At 30.2% G+C, this 26619-nt stretch overlaps 1 protein-coding gene across 1 annotated transcript in view; it reads left to right on the top strand.

Annotated features, from left to right (window-relative positions):
* Window positions 1-5066: 5066 nt before the first annotated feature.
* Window positions 5067-26619, top strand: part of LOC119837269 (proteoglycan 4) — a 39671-nt gene continuing 18118 nt past the window's right edge. Inside the window, exon 1 of the mRNA XM_038362785.1 lies at window positions 5067-5157. The gene's annotated coding sequence lies outside the window, so the exon portion shown is untranslated. The remainder of the gene's footprint in view (window positions 5158-26619) is intronic.

Genomic DNA, 26619 nt, shown 5'->3' with positions numbered 1-26619 from the left:
TGTGGTTTAGCGAAAATCCTAATAATATCTCTAAGAAAGTTCATTCATAGTTATGCAATGTTTAATTTAATGTTAAATTGTAAATAACTATATAATGAGCCTGACCTGACTCTTAGGGCAAAATGCTTAAAAATAAACAGATAAAAAAACGAAAGCAACTTTATCGTGTCGCAAAAATAAAATAATAATAAATCCATATTGGTAACCTCGTTCTAATCGAAGGCGATTGGTAAAATAGTTTTTATTGTTTGTAACTCGACACCGAGCATCATATCATTTTAATGCGTTACGAATATTAAAGAATCTATGCAAATTACGGTTTGTTTTTAATTACGAAATACGCTTGTTGGTAATAAATTGCGCGCTTTTATATAAGGTTCATGTGAATGAGGTTTACGTGCCAATAATATTTTGCTGTGCTTTTTATAGTAGTACTAGCTTTTTGCCCATGGCTTCGCTCGCGTACTCAAAGCAATAGGTAGATAGTCCCGGGGTTTTCGCCACGTGGTTCCTGTTCCCATCGGATTTCTGATATAAAAACCATCCTATCTTTTTTATTGGGTCTCAAGCTATCTCTGTATCAGATTTAACTCCAATGGGTTCAGTGGTTTAGGCGTTTAGACAATAATAAATAAAATTGTTTTTTTTTTTTAATTTGTTATGGGCACATCTTATAGTAGAAATACATGGTTATAAAATTTAAAAGCTTAAAATTATCTTCTATTAACACAGAAGAAGTATTCACGCAAAAACATCTGATAGGATCTATATGAAAATTCTACAGAAATAGTCTGGATTAGCACATAGGCTACTTTAAATCCGGTCACCTACCAACCGTGTGACGCTGCGAGTTACAGCTGGTATATAATTTTGAAAAAGTCATACAAACTTGGTCCCCATTACCTATTGTAGTATATGTAGTAATTAATAATGTTGTGGAATCGCGTAGTTTTTGTAAAGTTAATACAAAAGTGTGACAAGTGGTTAATTATCACAGAATTATTTCCCTGCAGCTGCGCCATATGGAGGAAGTGCCATTCTATGTTAAAATGAGGCATCTTCATTTATTTATGATCTTTACATGTTATAGTATTTTATCATGAATCATTTTTATTATGATATATGGGACATTTACTGTTGGTATATGTAGAAATAGGATACAATCTGTTTAGTAAAGGATTTCAACGAATACTGTGCAATCTGAGAAAGAAAAGGAGAAGTATAATCTTTGTTTAATCAATCAAAAATAGATAAAAATTATCCACACTTTATATCATTTAAACAATATTTAAATGCGTATATAATTTCCAAAGTTAAATAATACAAAGTAATCGCCAAATTACTCGTGATTTGCGTTTTGTAATTTTAACGGAATCTCAGTTTAACGACTGAACGTGCAGTTTGACGAAACACGGGAGACAAAGCTATCATTACCAATAGTAATATGTTAATTTTCTTAAGTTGTAAACTGGGATTGTTGTGACAATTTTTTAGAGTGTAAATCTTGTTATTACACCTCCATTTCTTACGCAATTACTGACGTACAGCTAGAACTAACAAACAGTTAATATTAGGTATATTCTGTATAATTCAATACTAAGTTAACTCGCGGCTTTGCATATTTTGACGGAACAATTCACGTTATCAGGCGATACCTGTGTGTCATACAATATTATCCCGACCAAGCTCAGTACAAGCATAATTAATGTCGAACTATTACATTATATATTTGCTATCCATTCAATTAAAAAATACTATGAATTGAATGTGTCTTAAATGGAAAATTAAACTCACATTAGCTCAGAGTTATCATCAATCTATTTTTATAATTCAGACACAAAGTGGCTGGTTGGGGTACAAGTTCATTGAGTGGGATAAGAAAACACTTTAACTTGAATTAGGCCTAATCTAACTGAAAAGCACCTCATCCTCACAAACGTATAAGTACGTACGTACGTAGTAGCACGTAAATTCTGCTAAGATTTGTTCCTGGAATGGGAGGCCCATACACTTTTTCACATTTTCTTATCCCTTACCCTTTAAAATTTGTCAATGCATTTGTGAAGGCCCTACCTCTCCAAATTTTTTCTTCGGTCGTAATCGTTAAGCTGTCAGACGAAGCCCCACCTCTGATGCCCGCTCTTTACAAACAAAACAAAATACACTATAATGATTGTGAATAATACACGAATACTTCTTTAAAACTAATGTATGTTTATATTTATCTTATTCTAATTCGATGCATCATACTACCTTGTTTGTTTTAATTGTTAAAAAGTATGAAAGAAAGTACGAACCGTTGAGTCTCCTTCACACACAAATATGTGGCGATGTTATAATTATCGACTTTAATTGAAATTAACTTATAAATAAATCATAATGAACACCTTAATTTTAAGGCGAATCCTATCCCTATTAAATCTTAAAATAACGTGAGTTTTAAATAATTCTTACTCAGTAAACGCTTGTGAAATCACCCGGCAATTAACCGACCGATCATAAGTGGCATTTTGAGTGTTTTACGATCGAGTTTTGCGTGCTCTTCACGAGAAGTTTCAAAAATTTTGTATTATACATTATATTATTTTATATTCTTGACCTCTTAATGCACGAACCGAAGGTTTAGCGTTTAAGCTAATTTTAATGTTTTGAACTTTGTGCAACATATAAATTAATGCTATTAATATTATTATTAACATTAACATGAATCACGAATGTTAATAACTAAACGTTTTAATTGGCTCCATTATGATTTGAGGCGATAAATTGAATGAAAAAACATTAAATTTTATTTATATGTCGTTTATGATATTATTGTAAAAATATGGAACTGGTCAAGGGTGAGTTGCTCTATGATATCGTTACGTATTGTCCAAAACTTGGTTGACTTATTAATGAGTGTTTTTACATTCATTGATAGTAGTTTTGGAATATGTTTATTTGGAACGTTATATAAATTTGATTATGACACTAAATATACATGACTTTTTTCTCATTTCAATACAATACTCCAATAAACTCTAAAAAACAAAAACAACCGCGTAGATACGTTCAGCTTTGGCGATATTTAAAGACCACATGTGGATAGTACTCAATGATAAACAAATATAGTTCTTATAAGTAATATTGTGAAGGTAAATTTTTGCATATTCTTTTTATTTGTTACGTAGGATGAATATATTGGTGATTTAATTTGAATTAATTTGGTGCATACATATATTCAGAAACAAGATTAACAGCCTGCATCCTGCTACAGTTGAATCCGGGAAAAGACTGGCCTAAAAGCAATATTACAAATATTTTATAACATAAGCTTTAAGTCTGTTGAATTTATAGTAACAACGATAATCAATAACACTCGTTACTTTTACAAGTATCTCTTAGAAATGATAATATTGACACATTGTAACTAATTTATACTATTTTAACTACATACAAATATCCGACAAGGTGATGACTCTGCAGTTACAAAGAAAATACTTCAGGATTCCCGCCATAATTGCAATACTTTTTATATGTTATAACATTTTGTGCATTGAGCGATTATATGAAACTCATTTTAAAAATTCATCCATTTGAGCGTAACGCATAATATAAAGTGATGCTTTTAAAATTAAGTTGTACTTGATTAAAAATATTATTAAATATCCTTTATACATGTCTTAAATATTTATAAATCGGTTTTTATGCTCATATGGTACCACATATCCATTTAGGAAATAGATATGTTCTTTTTTATCATATTAGGGAAGCGCTTGACCACGATCTTGCCTGATGGTAAGCTGAGATGTGGTCTAGAATGGAGCGCGCTTCTCTACCTACCTACCTACAGTACCTACCTGTTCCTACTTGTTCACTCTTTTCTTGAAGACCTCCAGTTTGTACTCGTCACGGAAACAGACGAAATATACAGTATACAGTATATATAAATGTAAAAAAATAGTATACCAACGATAATCGAATCCAAAACTTTCAAAGCACGTTAACCACTAAACCAACACCACAAGAACGCAATAACCTTCTCTCCCTTACTGGATGAAGCGCCGATGAGTTTTTATAAATACAGAATTTTTATTGACCCAAATAAAATTCAGGTTACATCGTCATCATATGTCAAGCGATGTTATAATCACGCCCACAACATGAATGAAGCTTGAGGAATCATTAATTAATACCCTTTAATTAAGACCTTAGCTAAGCTATAAAACATTATTATTATTAATTTGTTAAGGTACACATAAAGGGCAGGTTTGTTTATGTGTTGGAAGGTCTTAAAATTAGTAATGCTATTGTTGTGAGTCCATCTAAGAATAACTGAAATATTGAATTCTTTATATATTTAATTATCAAAATGTGTAATACTAGAGAGCTTTAAAACTTTTGTAATTATTTTAATAGAAATTCGACGGGGAGACTAAATAACATAATTAATTAATCCGTTAAAAAGTACTTAATTTCTCGCGTAAAAACAATCAAAAGAAAATACTACGTATTTTACTATTTGAAAAATTAATATGAACCTGAATACTTATCATAAAAAATATCAGAGCTGTTTCGATAATACGCTTACCACTGTATGTACGGGGTGTTTCACATAAACTGGCATATGAAAAACTAATTGTAAATGATTGTCTTTTAATCCATTATGTATATAGGTATTGCATAACCTTGAGGCAACTTTAATCTAGCTTTAAATGCTTATCACATTTTTTCGCGCTTACGTCTAGACATAGTATTATGTTATCTGTGGTCTACACATATAGCTCACAGAAGTCATAAACCTTGTTTTCTACACAACTCCTTATCCCAATAAAATATAAAAACTCATTGGAACCCATACAAACATACATAATTTCTTTCATAGAAATATCAGAACAATTCTCCCACGACAGCTATGGGACACCTAAAAAAAACAACTAACTCCTAATTACTAAGAGTCCACAAAACTCCTTATCGATAGCATCCAAAAAGGACTTATTGTTTCTCACTATAAATCTCCGAAGATGCGAGGTTGCATCTCAAATCTCGGAGGCTATATAAGCACTTTCACTGGCCGGTCTCGCGAGTCGCGATATACCGCCGAGCGCACTCTGACCCCACACCTCGCGCAGTGATATTGTGTCTGTGACAGAATTGTCGTGTTTTATTTCGTGCGAGGTGAGCGATAACCTTTATTTCTCTTGTAAAAAATATATGTGATTTTATTTTGTTTTGTACTTGATGTTATCCACTTGGATATATATACATTACTATTTATTAAATGTATTTAAAATAATCAATAATTTAAGTTTTTTTAAAATATCATTATTTGCGGGTATTTCGATATTTAAGCAAACAGCAACAGATTTGGAATAATTAAAAGTTCGTATTTTCTTACAAGCGGGTCATGGAATGACCTTGAGCATACCATAAAAATGTTACTGATAATGTGTTCATTAAATTTACCATTATTAATTTGTATACATGGAATAACTCAAGATGCATAGAAATAAAATATAACTTACGTTAAATTTCGTACATTATTTGTACTCCATAATAAAGACATCAACGTGCGTTAAGCGACCTGCGGTTAATCTGTTCGCAGCGTTTTATAGTATAAAAACTCATCTCTATTGTTTTTAGCATTATTAAAATTGACAGTGTTCATTTTTATGTGTTTTGCCACATTATTATTGAAAGATAAATATTGTCGTTTACATTAAACATCATTGAAGATATTTAAATGACGACAATGGAAAGATTAATAAAAAGTAAATATTCAGAATAAAAATTCATTTAAAATTTTCTTAAAGAAACTTAAATAGAATATTACTTATTTCAAACTTACTCATTTATACTCAATAACGTTTAAGTGCTTTAAGTTTTATGTATGCAAGTCTCGAACACTTGGTATGTGGATGACTCGCAAAGGTCACACGACTGCGCATACATTTTGTCCCATTTAATGAAATAATAAAGTATTACAATTATTATTGTGTAAAAAATTAATCATCATTAAAAATGTTTTCTCAAATGCTATTAAAACCACATACTATGTAGACGAAAACAAACTATATTTCTCCTAAAATAAAACACTTTATAAAAAAGTATATAAAAGCTATTTTTTATACATTACTACCAGCGAATAAATGAATGAACCGCCCGTGTGACCTTTACAAAATTAAAATCGACCTGGCAACGGTCAAGAAGTCACCTCAATTCAGTTCTTTCATAACGTTTTATCTTTTTTCACTATCTAGGTAGCTATTTAAAACATTAACAATAATAAAATATAAAATAACATTGAAAACAATATTTTTTTTAACATCAAACATACATCGACGAAGGCTTATAACTTGTCCCGGATTCATCCGGTAAAAAAAAATAACATATCTACATAAAATAAATTTTACAACCATTTATCCCGACTCTATTGATTTATAGGAGCGTCCCTATTCAACGATGCCGCATCAAATCCAATAGTTAAAAAGCTCGAATGAAACAATCAATTAACTAACCGATAACCTTCTGGGATATTTGATAAAACCATGCATCACGATGCTTGATACTAATCCAATACGTGCCTTCTCTGCCCTTTACTTGAAGGTTTCTAAATACCTTAATAAAACTACTTTACATAATAAGCTGTTTGGAGATGTGTGCTATTTTCAACTGAAGATATATGTCTTATGTTCATATGAACATTAGAGACTGAATAGATATGTTAAGGTTAACGATACTTCAATCTGTATATATGTTTACTCACTACGCACTAGCTAAAGCACAGATAATTAATACAATTCTATGCTCCTAAAGTAAATTATCTATATAATATGGATAACAATCAATGAATATCTTAGTCAATTATACTATTTATATGAATATAAGAATTTTAATTACGTACGTTCTTATTGATTTTTAAAATATTCACACGATATTATGTTCAAAAAATCCTTACGCATTTTAGTCATAAAAAATTGTTGAAAATATGGTTATGTGTAATGTTCGATCAAACATTTAACAAATCCATCTAATTTAAATAGATTTAAGACTGAATTCGAGCAAATTAACATTAAACGTAATAAGGAAATATTTCCATGCTCAAAATAATGTTAAATACGATTTTAATATGTCAATAAATGAGGCAACAGAAGTCTCGTCTAAATTGGTATATAACAGATAATATTGGTTAATATTCCTATGTGTATTTGCCGTAAACACACATCCTTGAAGCCCATCTCAACTATGGTTAGATATGTGCATTCATTGATTGCAAATGACACATATCTTGACTACTATTGTACTCTATTTATATGTATGTAATAAAATCGTTGACCTTTACATTTTCAGTCTCAATTAGACTTATTTTATCCTTACTGTATCGATATATTTTGTGTAAGGTGCAGTTGAATCTTTATCTCCAAGAATTTATTCAATTGATTTATATCAAATATAATTCCTAGGGTTTTAGGGTTGTAAATATCGGTAGTTAAAGTTATACATAAACAATTATAAATACCATTACAGATAAATAATCGTATCAATCAAATCATTATTTAATTAATACTGATGTTTTAACTCTTGTTAAGTACATTTAATTAATCATATTAAAAGCCCGCTTTTAAGTCTTCAAATTTCAATCTTTAGCTTTCATAACATCATATTCTGCTTGATGCTGTGCGCTTAGAATGATGTCAATGTTTGTAAGCCAATAGACGTGTCTAATTGGACAATCAGTCAATTGATGTTTCCATTAATAACACGTCAATTAATTCATCAATCTTGTTATGATATGTGAAATGGAGGTATTTTTGTAAATAGTTTGAATTATATTAGTGTACTATGTGTTCTGTGTGGTGTAGTTAACTTTCATTCTTATTACAAGAGAATTTTAAGTTAAAAAGAAAGATAGTATGCTATAATGCAGCGTGTATATAAAATCACTATTCAAAAATGCATTCACAACATCTTAGATAATAAAAATCCTTGTCTACCTATAGTAAAACTTTAAATCATTATTTAAAACATCGAAACATCCCCATTAGATATTAACACATTAAGTTAATAAAGTAATTCACAAGGTTAGAGATCCGGCTTCTAGCCAAGGTTAGCCCTCGCAACCAGACCAGGCCCATCCTTAAGACATGATTACTATTAATAAATTAATTAAGTCATCACCATAACAAGTTTCTGTATAAATATTATTATTATCTTTTATAAAACCTCTAAATTATTAACAAGTAAGAGATAATATGAAATTTAGAAATTAAAAATGCAAAATCTATATTTTGTTATTATTAAAATTTTTAATCAACAACTTATTACTACTTTATTACACATTTACAAAATATAAATTTATAAATTATATTCACACGTTAAGCATAAAAATGAAAAGCGAATTTAGTCCTAAATTTCAATTGTTGGCAGCAGACCGCAAACAATTTTATAATAGAACCTCAATCAGAAAGTTGAATTACAATGTTCAAGCTTTAAATAAATTTTATAAAGTAAAAAAGAATGCTATTCAAAAACTTTTAAAAATCATATTTTTCTATCACTGTTGCCTTACAATTTTCGTTGCATACAAAACCGGGACTAAAGCTAGTGTTTCGATAAATCATGTGTTATCTTTCTATACAAGCTACGACACTGCCAGGTTTCATCAAACCCGTTTAATAGTTTTGCATTATTGAGAACAATTATCATCCCTTCGCATTTATCAATATCATATAGGTAGTATTTTTAAAGCAATCGTGAATTTAAGCAATTAGTTCAACATTGACATCTGCGTGTGTTGTCTATTGCGAGTCAAGGCGAAATAAAGAGAAAATACGTAATTATGTAAATTAATTCGTCATGTGCAAGAGCTGTGCAGGAAAGTGATACTTTGTTTTAATGAATACCTTTCTTAAGTTTTACATAATACTATTTCGGTAGTTTATATGAGACGATATTGGTAATATAGACTATGAATTCTCTAAAAAACCTATTGAAGTACACAGTTTGATGTGAGCGAAGAACCGAAGGGTCTTGGGTTCGATTACCGGTGAGGACGCACAAAAAAAAGTCTCGGTCGAGCAGGACACAAAAGGCTGATCACCTACTTGTCCATAAAGAAAATCGATCAGTGAATCATATGTACATCACCTGCCCCATACCCCACTAGAGACACGGGACGTCACTTTAATTATTCAAGGTTGCCACAAAAAGTGTCGGTTTCTTAAGAGCTGTAATTATGCCCAAATCAGTGTCGTACCGGTCATCTTTAGTATACCTTACCTTTTGAGGTAATAACATATGTATAATTAACAAAACGTATTAGTCAGCTGTAAAATTGTGTAATATTGTTAACCGTGTCGTATTAATTGTGTATTTAAATGTCATTAATACGTTAAGAACAGCCAATTAATTTAATTCATTAATTAATAATATTCGTGAGCCAAAAACATTCTAGTATGTGTTTTATTGAGATGGAACTAACGTACATTATATTTTTGAAGGCACTTTGACAATATATTTGTTTTTCCTTTTTTAAATTACTTTTATAGCAAAATTATTGCCCGTACTATTAAATTTTTGCCAATACTATTAATCAGGTTTAATGTATTAAAAGTCACTCGCTGCTTAAGAAATTGTATCGAAAACATTAAGAGTATGTATGACATAACCAAAAACGTGGTTTACTTATTTTTCCATAGAAACAAGTCCCATAAAATATATGCAAATGAATACGCGCCACAGAAAAATTAGAAAAAATTAATCACGGCCAAATTAGACCTCACCTTTCATTTATTCTTCTAAATAGATAAAATTAAACCTTTAAAAAGTACTAGATAATACACACGTATAGTGATATTTTTATTATTATTTATAAAGTAACAATCCATTTAGGTCACTGATGTAAAATATTCTTAATTTTGGGATACTAATATGCCATAGCCAGAATATAATATAACATAATTATTTTTAAGAAAAAACTGAACCTCCTTCAAATTGGCACGCACAAGCTTTCAATGAAAAAAAAATGGAATTAGGTTCACCCAGTAAAGATTATGAGGTAACAAGCGCAAAAATTACTTTATTATTTACGATTTTGTAATCGTTTATTAAATTGTTATAAGCATTTTAGTTCAATGATATTCAATTTTAGTCATAATATCAACAGACTCGGCTTACATGTCCAGTGTTCTCGCTCATTATCAAACGTTCGAAACAAATGACATAAGATTAGCTAAGAATAATAACATTGAATTTGTACGTCTCATTCCGAAGACCTTTGTGGGAAATGACAAACGAGATCATTGCATCACAGCGCATCATGAGAATGACATACTTATACTTTACTGTTTACTCCAATCATCTTTATGGAATCCGCTGTTAAAATAGTTTGAGTGACGCATTCTTAACCTTTACGCTATAAGTGATCGTGGAGAGCATATATATGCGAAAGTTATACACAAACATGTCTTAATAGGCGACTTCTTAATATGTTTTCGTACGTAATATTTTATAATTTAAGAATTTGTTGGTTATGTATAGCCTGAGAAAGCGTGTGTTCGTTGAAACATAAACATCTAATAAAAGATATTAAAAATTCCGTCACCTATATCTTCTATTACCTCACTTCTTGTCCGTTTTTACACTATATTTACGTTACGTTAATCCCATATTAATATTATTGATAACTAACCGAGAAAAACGTAAAATGTTAATAAAAACAGACCTCATAACAATTAATCACACACGACCTACTGGCCGCATCCAACCAATCATGGAATACGTCATTTAATCACGCGTCTACGCACCAATTGACTAGAATCGAAAAAAACCGTATTGCATCTGTCCAACATGAATGTCGGGGGTCAAGCGAAAGCGCTGTTACAGAGGAATTGCATAACTCATGTTACATTGATTACAAAGAAATAGACAGGTCAGTGGGTAAAGATTCATCTGTTAAGGTTGTTCAACTTTGCGGTTGCGAATTATAGAAAACTCATAAACATCGCTGTTTACCGCTGTTTAAGTAATTGTACATTGTTTTGTAAGTGTTACGCTAGTAGAATGGATGTAAGTGACACTCGTTTGTAGTAAATTATTACCAATATGGTGTACACGGTAAGGGAAATGAAATAGTTGTAAAGGTATCGACTGGCTTTCGTCTTATGTTCTTACGTTCAATGGACAAGCTATAAGCGAATTTTAATACTGATATAACAAATATTTAGCACAACATTTAAACTTTGAACTTTTGAGCTTTTAATAAATACCAACCTTACAATATTTCATTAAACACAAATTTAAACACAATAAGGAAAAGCAACCTTAATTAAAATTAATAAAATTTCCATCGATTTCATAAACAGATTATATAATCGAAGTAACATCTAATTTGTAGCTAAAATGATGGCACAGTAATATTCTAAGGTGATTTCCAACCAAATCATAGAAATACATAGTATTGCTAAAATATAAACAGTGTCTAGAAGTGTGTAAGTGTGTCGACACTCTTCCGTGAGACTCACAAAACAATGCTATTTAAAGCTAGCCGTGTATTACCATATAACACTGAGTTTTCGTTTATCTTAAATGCTTTTAAAACATTTAACTACGCGTCGCTCATTTGGTGCTAAAATTTAGATAGTCTATATTATTTTATACTTGAAACTGTAATATTAAACCCTAAAAATAGTGTTGATATGAAATAATGTTTATATAGGTATTAATGATTAAGAATTAACGTTCAATAATTAACGTCTCGAAAAGAAGGTAGTACCTTATTAATTGGACCAAAGAAATATCATTGAAATACAAATACTTAATTAGCTGAAGTTTATTTCAGAAATTTAGCGATATACTATGCATTTCGTAGTATAATTACGTAGAAGAACCGTTAAAAATAATAATCATAACATCGGTCGGGACGGTAAAATGTGCTGCATTTTTTAGCATTTGGAGGCTTCTCTTCTAGCACATCTATTAAACACATTGCTTATAATTATGTTGTCCAAATGCGCTTGAGAATTTTTGTTTCGAATAACACAAATGAAGAAACAGCTCTATTCATAAATTAGTTTATTCTCCCACGTCATAGAACACACCGAGATTTGAAATATTACGCTTTTTTAATTAACAGATATAGAACAATTATATATGATATATGTAGGGACATTTGTATTATGAAATCAATAGACTTATACAGGAAAATTTTAATGCCCCTGCAAAAACATTATAAATTTCTCAAAACCAAATTCCTATTTAATAAAAAAAAAATTGACGTTAGCAAGAGAAGATTAGAAGATGAGCAGACAATATTTGACCGACAATCAAATAATGAATAATTAATGAATTATATGAAATAATTAATGAATTGTTATGAAATTATTCAAAAGAACTTGCACTATTTAATTATATGTCAACAAGAAAACTGCCAAAAATAGCTACATTAAAGGTATTTCAAGAATCCTCGATGTTTATTTCGTTTCAATACAAATGACCACTAAGTGAACGTATTATTGCGTATACAGTCACAGCAATCAGCATATAAAAGACACCGCCAAGATAGCATCTTTACTATGAATAGGACCGTCAAAATCACATAATTATATTATTTTTTAATAAATGGTCTCAGAGATTGAGTTTAGCTTGAGTAACAACGTGTGACCATCATCATTAGGCTATCGGTATTCGCACGGAGTTTTCAGTTAGTTTTGAATACGATCCATCAAAAACGATAAGAAATATTGTTATGCAGTGTACCGAAATAATAGCTCAGTATGTTTCAATTTCATTCTTAATTATATGTTTAGGAAAAGAAACTTATGGCTTTTTTACGAAACACATCAAAAATTGGTTATATTTTTACTACGATAACCTATCAATAATAATTAATAAACGAAAACGAATAATTAAAATCAAACGAGTAACGAGATTAGTGTCTGGACGTAAAACCAAGATTGACAATAATATAAAATATTGTAAATAGTCGAAATGTGTTAAAATTATACATTTTCTAGCCACACAAAATATACGATCTACTAATAATTCATTCGCGACCTCCGCCCCTTTGGCCGTGACTGATAATTTAATATAATGTGAGGCGCCTCTAATATGCACTATTTAATCACTTTTTTGACCTTTGCAAATTCTGATTTATACATATATCACTATGTTTGTAATTTATTTGTTTTCAATTATTATTATAATATATATTTTATATATTATATATTTGCATACGTCTAAGCTATGGTATTATTAATTGGGAAATTAAATAATGGAATATCTTCCTTCCAGAAAAGTACGTGATTAAACTTGTTAAAGAAGGAAACTGAAATAGATTAGTAAACAGTCTGAATCACTATGGCTAATGCATAATGAACTTTGAGTCATACCATTTACATTTTATTTTTTATTAAAATGCTTTACGGTATGTAAAAACAAAAGATTTGAAATCTTAATAGATTTTTCTTAGGAACTTTTTGGAATAATTGGCTTCATTAAAATTTCTACTCAAAACGGCACATGTATCAAAAAAATCTGATGGCCACGTTTATTTGCAACAGTATTAAGTATCCTTGATTTAAAATAAACATAATGTATTTCGAAACTACGAGTCCACTGTAGACAAACATTTGAATAATATGAGAATGTTATTAGAATCGCTTACAAGGTTCAAAATGCAATAAAATTATTCGTAGAAAGAATATTCTGTCATATCTCGTTGATATTTTACACGTTTTTTGTAATTTTTCTAGATGCTTTGACGGGCATTTTAATAAATACCTATGGATCATATCTATTATGACACTAAGGACAACCAACCATACGGTCTCATGTCCTATCCTATCCTATCCTACTAATATTATAAATGCGAAAGTTTGTGAGGGTACAGTTATAAAATAAGTGTGCGTATTATTACATACTAGCAACGCCCCGCGGTTTCACTCGCGTATTTCCGTATCCCGTAGGATTATTGGAATAAAAATGCCTATATGTTATTTCAGTTGTCCATCTGTCTACGTACTAAATTTCATTGCAATCGGTTCAGAAGCTTTTGCGTGAAAGAGCAACAAACCGAACACACATCCTTACAAAATTTCGCATTTATAATTTTAATTAGTATTAGTTAGGAAGTAGGATAGGATTAGTAGGATAAGATATAACGATGATCGGAAACCGTTTAGAAACAGTAATGTCACAAATGTTAAATAAGGTAAACATTGAACATAACAAGCAAGAGATTCGTCACGTATGTAAAAGCGAAAGCGTCAGCTGGCTAGGCCTTACACACGTAACTCATAGTTGTACGATAGCTCTATAAATATTTCCATATACGTAGAAATAGCATCTTCATTCTGGAACTGACTTTATAGAAGGGAGGCTCAGACAAGTCTTAATAAATTATTTTAAAAAATCTGTTATATATTCTATTGACCATTAGTAGTTTTTAAGGGGACTACATCAGCTTAAAGTGATATAATCACTTGAAATATATGGTCCACTGTAATAAAAGCAAAGCAGAAAATATATAATGCACTCAAGTTTGATTCGTCAGAAAAATCAAAAAGTTACATTTCAACTTTTAAATTTTAATTAACGATAAATACCATGCTAATTAATATACGGCAATTATTCATATTTTTATCAAATTATTGTTTAAACAACATAGCAATTTTGTAGTGATTTATTTTTGGTACAATCAATAGATTATAAGTAAATAACGTATTCTTATTTCTGAGCGATGATATGTACGCTAGTGTGCGTGTGTCCCTGTGTACGAACAGAGCCGACCGAAACATTTGATTCGTTGAATATATAAATGTGTGAGTGCGTTTGAACTCTTGTAGTCTTCTCAATATTAATTCAACAATTCTTGCTACAAATCAATCGCCAGTAAAGTCATAAAAGCAAGGTACGTTAAGGTACAATGAGCATTGTTAATATGCAATGAATACAATAATCACATTCGTAATTACTAATTACGCCGTAAAACATACCCCATTGTGCTATTGAACTGTGTTACTAGACCAATTAAGCGGGTAAGAGATAGAAACAGTTCTGCATAGACTTCCTTTATTATTAACGCTTTTTTTATCATTCATGAAACTCGTAATATTTAGGATATTATAAAATAATAATAATGAATGGCATAAAACTATTAATGTCCTTTGATAGATCTCAAACTATCTCTATACCAAACTACATTCAATGTGTTTTAGTGGTTTAAGAGAAAAGACGTTGTAAATTTTTTTTTTTTTGGACTTGACATAAAGGCTCCGATATGATATAATATATTATTTATCTATTACATTCAAATCAAAAGAAACTTATTGCGTAGTTGATGAAATTATAAACAAAATAACTGTATTCATTAAAATTTGGGTATTGGTTTTATATTGCGTTTTAATATAATAATATCGTAGTATAAATCTCAAACTAAGTTTATTTTTTTTAGTTAAGGCCCTTGGCTCCTGATAAAGTCAGAAACAACTACCATTTTGTATTGCACAAAACTTATTTAAGTACCAATAAAATATCTGATTAACCTTTTAACAATAATTTTTACACGAATTCGCGATTTCCGATTGCTAATTGAATATGCATTTTAATATCTCGAATAGCGTCAAAATGATGTGATTATAGCGGTTTGTTTATTATCATGAGTATTCGATGTTTTTATCAGAACTTAATTAAACGGTATGTCTTAGTGTTGTGATGAAGTTACAAAACATCGATGGACATTTATCGAAATACTCAAACTCAAACTCAAGCATCTATTTATTTAATAAGAATTCTTTTAGAAACTCTTAGATCGTCATGGTGCTTAGAAATCATCACACTAATATTACAAATGTGAAAGTTTGTTTCTTTGAATGTTTGTCCGTCAATCACACTGAAACTGCTTAACGGATTTTGGTGAAATTTGGTATACAGAGAGGGAATGAGCTGACTGGGGTGATAGCATACTTTTCATCACGATTATATGCTCTCGTGGGATAAAACAGGAATATTGATATACGGACGGAGCCGGGACGAGCATCTAGTTTACTATAAATTTAAGAGAAATATGTTTATAATATTTAGCTGAATAAATTAATAACTAAATGTGTTAAAGTTAATCTAATAATCATAATGTGTAACGATAATATTCATGGGACTCGATCCTTAATTAATTTGTAAACCTAACTATAATATAATCTAATAAACGCAGACGTTTTTCTTGTTTGTATTTAGTAGAATACATTATTTACACGCTTTTATCATTTGTGGATATATCCAGTAGCCAAGATGACCACTGGCTGTATCCGTATACAATTTTATCAGAAAAGGTTATGAAATGTATCAGCCCCACATCAAGACCCACAAATTTAACATTTGTGTTCTTCAAGTGTTCATGGGCTTGTGGATGGTAGTGCTTACCGTCAGATGTCGGAGCAGCTCCATTGCCAACGATGACAAAAATCCACACGTAAAAGTGTTAAATATACTAGGGATCTATACATCAATCATAGATCATGTGCCAGTTAACTTGCACAATGTTTGAATAAATTAATTATTTAACTCTTCACAGTTTCGTAAACTCACTGGAATTACCAAATATTTGGACAAATAATAGATGCGAAGCCGCGGTTACACCCACATTTTTCTTAATAAATTACACTTATAATATTGTGTCGTTTTGTCAAAAATATCACTTTATATTTACTATTATAATGCTACTGAGTAGTAGTGGTTAATTGGTGGATTTCATAGTAAACTCGGAGGCTTGAGACCGGACGTGGATGCGAGATTTGTGTTCGAATTAAAATATTGAAGTTTTTGAACAGATTTAACTATGTATAAAAACATGTTAGTTTTATCCACTTCCACTTATCAAAATGCAATATTTTCCTCTATATTATAAGCGGCGTAAGCATCATAACTCTTATAAAATTTTATGTATGCCAAACTAGTCATAAAGAGTCTCTCTATTTCTGATTCTGATCTCTGATTCGCATAACCTCCGAACAGAAGCGTTATTGCGCTATGAGCAAGATTTAGAAGACCTTACGGCCTAGATTGTTATCAAAATTCCATATTTTAGACGTGTATGAATACAAAATGTACATTTTATTTTAGATTATATAAAAATGGAACTGGGATTATTGTGCTGGTCATGGTCAATATGCAGATATTACAAGCGATTGAATAATCAATTGCTTAATTATTTAATTTTTCTGATATGTTTATTTATCGACGCATACTTTTATACGCATTCTTACGTAATAAGGTGCATTACTTTTTTCTTTTTCATCGATCTTAGCTTTTCGCATACATTATGTTCCTATAAATATAACAATGCAATAAAATAATAATATTATGAGCGTTAATTTTTCTAATAGTGTATTTAAACAATAATTATGTATAGATATTACAAAGTGTAGACGTTTGATAAATTTGAGCAGAAATTTTATATTATTTTTGCCCTCAATTCCTTAATAATGAATCAAGAATCTTGCTCGGTGAATACATCCATACAAATATTTACGACTATTATACAAATAATTTTGTAGCGTTTATTCGAAATAACATAAACACTTCATTGGCTTCAATCAAAACAAATGACATTGCCGTAAAAAATCCAAATAATTTAATCACGCTAAGATGGAATCTGTATAAATTAACGACCAAGATGATTTGAACCTCGTGACCTTTCAAATTCCAGTTTCGATGAGACCAACATACAATTGTCACAAAAAGTTACCTTGGCTTGACACACAGAATAACGTAATTTATTATATCACCATAAAAATAATTGAATATCAATAAAGTCAGTATTTCTGACTTTTAATTACATTGTTGAAACAAGGTAATAAAAATGATGGGATAAAAAGTCTGCCAAATGTGAGTCGGACTCGTGACAAAAAGGTTTCCGTGCAAACAAACTAAGGAGCAACTACAAAAATATTTGGTCACCCATCCAAGTAAGACCATACCTGCTGTTGCTTTACCTCATTTTTTTTTTTTTGTTATAACAGCAATAGAAATAGAATCTCTGAAAATTTCAACTGTCTAACTACGATGGTTTATCAAATACAGAAAGACAGACGGAAAGCGAAGTTTTAATAATAGGATCCCGAACCTTTTCATATGGAAACGATTGTTAAATATTGGAAAATATTGTGACGTTACGAACGAATATAATAATTATAAACTCGAAAAGCCAGATCAGAATGTTATTTTTATGGCTTAAAATTTATTTCATGCTTAATTGCCTCGTTTATACGAGGTTTGCCGCTAACTAAAATTCTTTTAACCTATCCAAATGTTATCCTTGATCAGTTAAAAACTTGAACGACTTTAAATATTGATGTGATATAATAATATAATATTAAAATATTCATCCGGCATTCTAATCGTGAAGTGTTTATGACGGCACTCACAAAAACCATCCAAACAAAAAATTCTCATGCTGTATACTAGGTAACAATTTAATTTTTTCATAAATAACTTTAGTTTGTAGAAATAATTGTATTTTTTAAAGATCTCGAATAAAAAATCGGTTTAATAAAGTCGACTGTTAACGCTCTCTTATTCTCGAATATTAGCAGAGCCATCGAAAACTTATTATATACGATAATATTCATTTCTGGTTAAAGTTTTGAAATGACAGCTAGTCCACAAAAGCTTAAATATACCTGACGACTAACATCGATTAGTTATTATGAATATACATGCAGGCAAAATGCCAGCATATTATGTAAATATTATCTCAATAACTTTGCGAAATACATCGGAAATCCGCACAGTGTCACGACTGAAGATGCAATCGTCTGAGCAGTCGATCACAAGGTGAAAGTTGGCTCGCTATTGTCTAAGTGTCAAGCCTTTTTGTATCTGACATCTATTATTTGGATAATTGCAATCGACTTAGCTTATCAGTCTTTTGTTCATTGATTGGTTTATGTTTGCTTTGGGATGCGTTGAATTAAGAGCTTCGTATTTGGTATGTCTCAAATATTATGTAATATTTTCAAAAGACTGTAATTTACAATTATTAAGATTTAAATTTTGAACCTATTTGTAAGAATGTTATATGTATATATATAAAATACAATTTTTATGCACTATTAAATATATACATAGGTGACAAATATAATTTACATTGTTGTCGCCAATGATTATGAGTACAAGAATATTTGAAATATATGTCCAATTTAGCACTTATTGAAGCGATGTTCAAACACACCCATAAATCAACGAAACAGCAAAACACGCTTCGTAAAAATCCCAGACAATATTACAACAGAATAGCTTAACATTAAACCCAAAATTAAGTAACAATAAAGATGGAATCTGATACGTACATTATATCACGGATGCGTATTTTCGCGTGTCGATTATATCACCTCGACTTGCGTAATAATGATGAATGAACTATGATGACAATGAAATTATCGGAGAGTAATCAGTGGTATTTGTTATTTCAACATTTCGATTCGGGACCAAGCATCAGCGTGGGCTTTGGTGGTTGATATTTGTTGTAGCAATTTGTGCAAATTAATCTTTCGTAATGGGCCATTTTCTTTTATATATGTGTCAGTGGAAAGGTGAATATGGACGCACGTAAATGCAACATTAGTTCTACGTAATGTTGTTATTAAGATTTGCAATAGGTTTATTGCAGTAAATATGCGGAGGCGATAAGATTAACTATTGTTAATTTTAACTAATCTATAACTAATGTGCATAGAGTATGTGTTCCAATTACCTAATTCTAAATTTACCAAACATGAACTCCTTTTTTCGTTGATTTATACGACACTTGCTTTTTATTACAATTTAGTTTTAAAGTCATTATAGACCTTGATAACGAAACGGATTGTTCGAAAGCAATACTAGTAATATTATAACCGAAAAAATATATAAATAACAATATATATATTACTGATTATGTGTGTTTGAATTGTATGTATATGTGAATAAATTACGAGAACACACCAGCATAGGTCAAATTTTGACACCTCAGTGTTGTAATTGTGACCTTTTCATTTAATACTATCATTAAAGTGTTAATGATTGTTTTATAAACCGTCATTATTTTATTTTATGGTCGATTTGCGCTATTTATGTACGTGTTTATGAGTTTCAGTTTCAATGTGTAGATATAATAACGTTTTAATTGTTTTAATGTTTAGGTAGAACAATATACGAAACAATACACCATAAAAATGTTTTGTTTCACGTTGTTTTGTTGTAATTTTCTATATAGATACGACAAAGGCGATTTAGAATTATAACAGTTATATACACTCGCATATGCTGCGCGTTAAAACGTACAAAAATCAAACTAGCTAATTTTTTAATAACTTATCAAAACAAATCATACATTCGGACCGTTATAAAGAAATAATAACGAACATCTTCGTTCTGCGATTTTGAATTATTAATAATTTAATTAAATTAGAAGAGCAGTGAATTTTTCCCAATAACCAGAATTATAATTTTGTGGCGCAGCAACACCAGCAAAAAAGAACACAATCGCAATAAGAACCTTCTCGTTTTTGGGAACATCGCTTATATAAATACACACCGATATACCGCCTTAGCATGTCGTCTAATTTAACACAGTTCCAATAAAACAAAATCATTAAATATGTCAGATATATTATTATATGTTCTCAAAGAGGGCTATAAAAACCACCTGATTTTATAACCTTGATCCTAACTTTTGTACTATTATTAAACAGAATTTGTGTAGATGAAAATAATTAATTATTCAACATAAACTTGTCCCGTCTTTTAACACGTTTTTGCATATTTGATGTGAATTTCGTTGGAACTTTTTTTAAAAGTAAAAGACCTTGAATGATAGCATCTCTATAATGTGATGACGTTATTGTTGTAACAAATAAGTATATATAATGTTTTATAAACATAATTCGTTATAAATGCTATTGGTTGAATTGTGTTGCTTTTTCATTGTATTCAGTGTTGCTTATTCTTGTTGACTGAATTACTGTTTGTGCATCCGTTACATATGAAATTATGCGATTGCATGTGAAAGGTTATTTTACTAACTTTTTTTTTGAGATAAAAAACAAATGAGCTCATATTTGTCGAAACTTTAAAATATGTAACATTTTGCATATATAAAATTATGCATATATTGAATTATTATTACAAAAAGAAGGATATGAAGCTAATGAAAACGCATAGTTCTGAATATATATAAATTACTTGTCACGATGTTTGTCGAATGGACACCTACTGCTAAACCGATGTGAAGTTTATGCAAATGGAAAGGTTTTTTAAGTTTATTTCTGAATTACGACAAACAATAAGACTATCTGAGCAGAACCCGGGTAACTAGCAAGAAAATTAGAATATGATCTATTTATCTGCAATATCAAGGTAATAAACTAATAAACGAATACCCAAAATGCAAGAGGACAATATTGATTTTTGAAATACTTATTAAAAATCACATTTCACAGAACACACGTGACTTATATCATTAAAAAAGAGTTTTGATTATTTATCCCATTAAAAACACTATCATAAAATATGTATATGCCAAGGTCTCTCTTTTTTGGACATAAAATCATCATTATAATGTTAATGAAGCAACGAAATTCAATCTTCGCATCTTCATACGATATATTTAGTAGATATGTTGGTTTATTTATTACGATACATTAATACAACTCCTTGAAATTTGAAGGTTATTTGAGGAAACTGAATTTTTATTCTTTTGACAACAAAATGTTTTTAATTTCTACTCTATTTAAATAATTTTAAATGGACTTTTATTATCTAGACTGCGAAAACTTATGAACACATATATATAGTCTAGTAAATGGACATTGCGATTCAAAAATATCGTAGTTATCATAATTTAATTTGATTTTTGACAAATGATAATATTTATGGCCGTAGCGGAATATAAACTATGAATCCGAAGAAAATAATTTAACCAATATGTACTTGTTTTCGCTTTTATTCATTGATACATGCCTATAAAGAAATATATAATTTATCAAATAGTACCTATGTATAAAAACACGCCTTTTTAAAGTTTTATGATAGAAGCAACAAAATTCTCTCACTTGCACTAAATTGCAAACCCTGTCGATCGTTATCAGGATTATAAGATAAACTCATGAAATTTTTGTGACGTCGCCGATCCTTGACAAGTGTCTTGACTTACGGTCCTATGTCCCCTGGCATGGGCAGAAGGCATCCAGAGTACTCCAGCAACTTCTCCTATCGTGAGCTACAATTTTTATTTCACTTCATGTTTTCCAGGAGTGCACTTCATTCAAAAATGCAGGTGAAGGTTCATTATAAGTGTGTCAAATAACTTATTTATGTAACTTCTTGCTACTGTCACTACTGAATTAATTAAATGCCGTTATATGTGTTTAAATTATAACGTTGTAGTAAAACCAACATATACCCCATACAGATGCAATAATTATTATTTACACAATGCCTACCTGGTGTTTGTTTTAGCTCCGACCTTTTAGATCATGATTTTGACATATAACTGACGTTTCATTAAATACATCATACATTTACTGTGTAATTAACAACCAATTATATGCATTAAGAGCTATTTTTTATGATTCATTTGAATGCAGCGATAATATCTGTTCACGGAGTTGTTCAAACACAATGCAATAATAAGAATTGCCAAGCCATAAAGTGCATTGTTCTGAATCGACGTATTGAATTATAAAACGGAAAATCTTTTGGCAAAAAGTTGTATTAATAACAAAGAATACTCGTATGTGGTAATCGAATTGTAAGTGATATGCGATAAAAAATAGATAATTTAGATAGGTGTGATATAAAACTTGAATTGTATAACTAGGCTCTATACCTAGGTATATTCTAAGGCCTAACTTGGGTTTAGTTAAGATAGATTGAGGTTTATCTCTACTAATATCATAAATGCGAAAGTGTATTCGTTTGTCTTTTACGTCACAACGGAGTGATTTCATGTTAAGATTTTTGTGTTTGAAGATAGTTGAGAAGCTAGAGAGTGAGAGATGCTACTTTTTCCGCTTCTTTGACTACCCAAGCGTATCCCGGGCTAGAAGCTAGATACCAACTTATTTTAATTACCATATCAAATTGATACAAACACACTCCGCTTGATTAACATAACAATTGATTATAATAAAAATACGTATAAACACTTGCACACACATAAAACAAAATAAAAACTAAAATGATACACATAAACAAAGTAAAAAGCGGTACAAATAGCCCAAATAATTAGTTTAATACTCTAGAAAAATCCAAAAACAAAACATTTAAAAGCGAATTTTCGTATACTTTCGTAACATAATAAACTTCAGTGTGAGAAGCAAGCACTCCCATTGTCCGCTGCTTTAAGAAATGACAAGTTACCCAACGCCCATTGTTTTTAGTTACCGCAGTCATTCAAATAGCTATTGCCCTTGAATTTTGGAATAATTAATCTCATAATAGATTGATGGACTACATTTAGTGTGAATGGTATTATAAACGAACAATGCAATCGATAATCTGCTTTCTTGTAGGCTTGCTGTCGTAAGAACGCCTGAAGGATACCAGTGGAAGAGCATGTTATTGGTATAACCCATTTCCTAAGCGAACAGCTGGAAGCGCCAATTTATTAATTCAGAATATATATTCAGGATTATAAATCGTTATATAACAATACCGAGTTATTCGATATAGCACGCGAAGACAGACGGATAGCAAAGTCTTGGTAATAGGGTCCCGTTTTACCCTTCGGGGATGGAGCCCTAACAAGAGGCTCCGTCTTTCCGTATTACCTTTCAGCCCATGTCACCAAATATGTGCGCTACATTAACATTTTACATTTTATATTTTAGTCATCTTCGTGTAAGTGACAATCATTTATTGTAATAAGTGATAACGGAGAAGACTATTATCTTATATTAGTGAAGTTTGAACTCTGTACCTCTTGGTTGGAACCTAATTAACGATAAACTTAATGCTGTTGAAATCGCTGTAGTTTGTATCTTTCACTAACATAATATCTAACAAAGTCTAAATGTCACTATGCTTGAAAAACGTACAAAAATCTATAATCTATTAACGAATTCTCTAGAATAAAACTAGCCCATTCTATTGTAAGAAATCCTTCTTATTTAGCTTATGACATTAAACGTTACTAACAATTTACAAAGAATATAATTTTCGAGTCAAAAGCATTTAAAAGCACCGTGGCGCACATCAAAAATCCATATATCAATGTATTTAATGCATGACTGAGCTATTGTCTAATATCTCATAGCGTAACTCACGCGCCAAAATAAGCGATCTTTACAAAACCACGACTGTAAAATCATTGAATTTGCGAGGCAAAACCCAGTGAAATATTGATAAGTCAAATGTCAAACATTTTAGCGATGCCACTTAGTCTGCGAGCGCGTCTGTTGTAACATGGGATGTAAAGTTTACTTAACTGTTTGTTGTTACTATTACTGCGATGCAATGAAATGATGATAATTTTATGTTTTCACGGTATGTGAAAACTGTTAACTATTTGGCTATCCAAATTATTTAGATATTCCCTACTTATTGAGCTAAAAATAACAATGTTGATGCTTCTTGTAGCTTTTTATGAAAATATTCATTATATTAAACAAAGAACTAATAAATTTTTTAGAACTAGACTATACAAACCAAATTTTAATAAGACCATACGGGAGATATTATTTTTCCAACAAAAAACGATTCATCGCTTCGCGCAACCGAAAGCTCTAAGGTAACCAAAAAAAACCCAGTTGAATTGAGAACTTCCTTCTTATTAAGAGGGTTGAAAATATTTTAACATATTAATGTTCAATTACGAACACGAAGAATAACGTTAATTTATTTCTTAAATACACATACGTTCTACTAACTTATATCATAATAACAATATTAAACATAATTATTTATAATCTGATAAATCCGTCGTCGTTAAAAGCCTATTTAATTATAAATTGTGTACTATTTACAGCATTACGATTTGACTAAATACCAAACAACGAACATAACTTAAATCAAAAAATAGAAATTCTATCTGTTGACATGCACTATGGTCTATAACCCCAAGATAATATCATCATTCGAAGCAAAATCGTAATCAGCGACGCAGTAAACGCCATTTACATCGTGCACGATATTATTTGTAATGTTCACATCAAACAAAACGCTAATTTATCTAAACGCATGAGAAAATTCAATTTTACAACATTAACCTTTGATTGCGGTGCTTCATTATGGTTATTTGAATGTGTTTCGAGTGTTTCAGGGCCAGCAATAAGAATTATTACTAACTGTTAAGTGTTCACCCGCGGCTTTACTCGTACGGAATACGAATCAATTTTTTTTTTGATAAAATTTTTCGAAGATCGAAATAATGACACGACTTATATTAAAATTTAAATTATATTCATTATATTCATCCTAAACAAAGCATCTTATCACATCTGTATGAATTTGTCACAATACTTTACCATAAATGGATAAGAACAATGTAATGATTTATTATATTTGATAATGTTACGTGCCCTGCCGATAAAATTTCCTTCTGAACCTAAGATAGTTATTAAGATAGATCTTAAATGTGCTATAAATTGCAGTCTAAAATATACGGTTTATTATATATAAGTCTCAGTCTCATTAGCCCTTGCCCTCCCAATATCCCATGTCCCATAGTAGGGTATGGGGCAGATCTGTTTTCATAAGCCTTCCGTGTCCTAGACCAAGATATTTGGTTTGTGAGTCCCCAATAGGAATCGTTTATAGCATTAGTATCTATAAACGCCAATTGTATACAAAATCCTTTGTTACAATTATTTTAATACATTTTGTAAAGTTTGTAAATACAATGAATAAATAAAACAAATAAAAACAAACACGATTGCAAGTTGCGAATTGAATACAAAGTTTAATCAAAACATCAATTCAGTCGTTTTTCTGTGATTGAGCAAGAAGTATAATCATCCATATTAACTTACTCTTTCACATTTATAGAATGTCACCTGAAATAATATATCATTTTAAAGGTTGAACATTTTCAAACAAAATTCTCACTACTTAATTATACAAATGCAGGTTCATGTATTCTTAAATAACTAATATTCAAATCGAAACACATAGATCTAGTATTAGAGAACGCATCAGCTATATATGTGAACGAAACACAGGTTTAAAGCAATTCTATAAAAGGTTACCACTCCGAATAGCGAGTCGAGGTATTTAGAGAGATTAAGTATTCCTTTCATAATATCCTACTATTTATATTGCAATGGAACTTACATATTCATTACATACTTTTGGCAATAATTTTTTATTTATATATATATTATAGATAACATACTTTGTTAATCAACAACAGCGATAATTCGATTGATTTTGAAATTCTGCAATTGGTCGAGTTTTAATAAAAAATATTTAATATCTTTAAACTTAAATAACCATAAGAAAAATTGTGCTTCAATTTATTTTTAATATTACGTTAAATTACACACAATAAAAGCAATAGCGCTATAGTTTCACAATATAACTTAAAATAACTTCTATATTTATTTTTAATCTACTATTGTTTTATTTTTCTGCGATTCTGAAGATTTTGGTATAACAAAATTAGAATAA

This window comes from Zerene cesonia, chromosome 27, assembly GCF_012273895.1.
Source record: "Zerene cesonia ecotype Mississippi chromosome 27, Zerene_cesonia_1.1, whole genome shotgun sequence".
NCBI classification, from domain to species: Eukaryota; Metazoa; Arthropoda; class Insecta; order Lepidoptera; family Pieridae; genus Zerene; species Zerene cesonia.
This window is presented reverse-complemented; position numbering and strand designations above follow the sequence as displayed.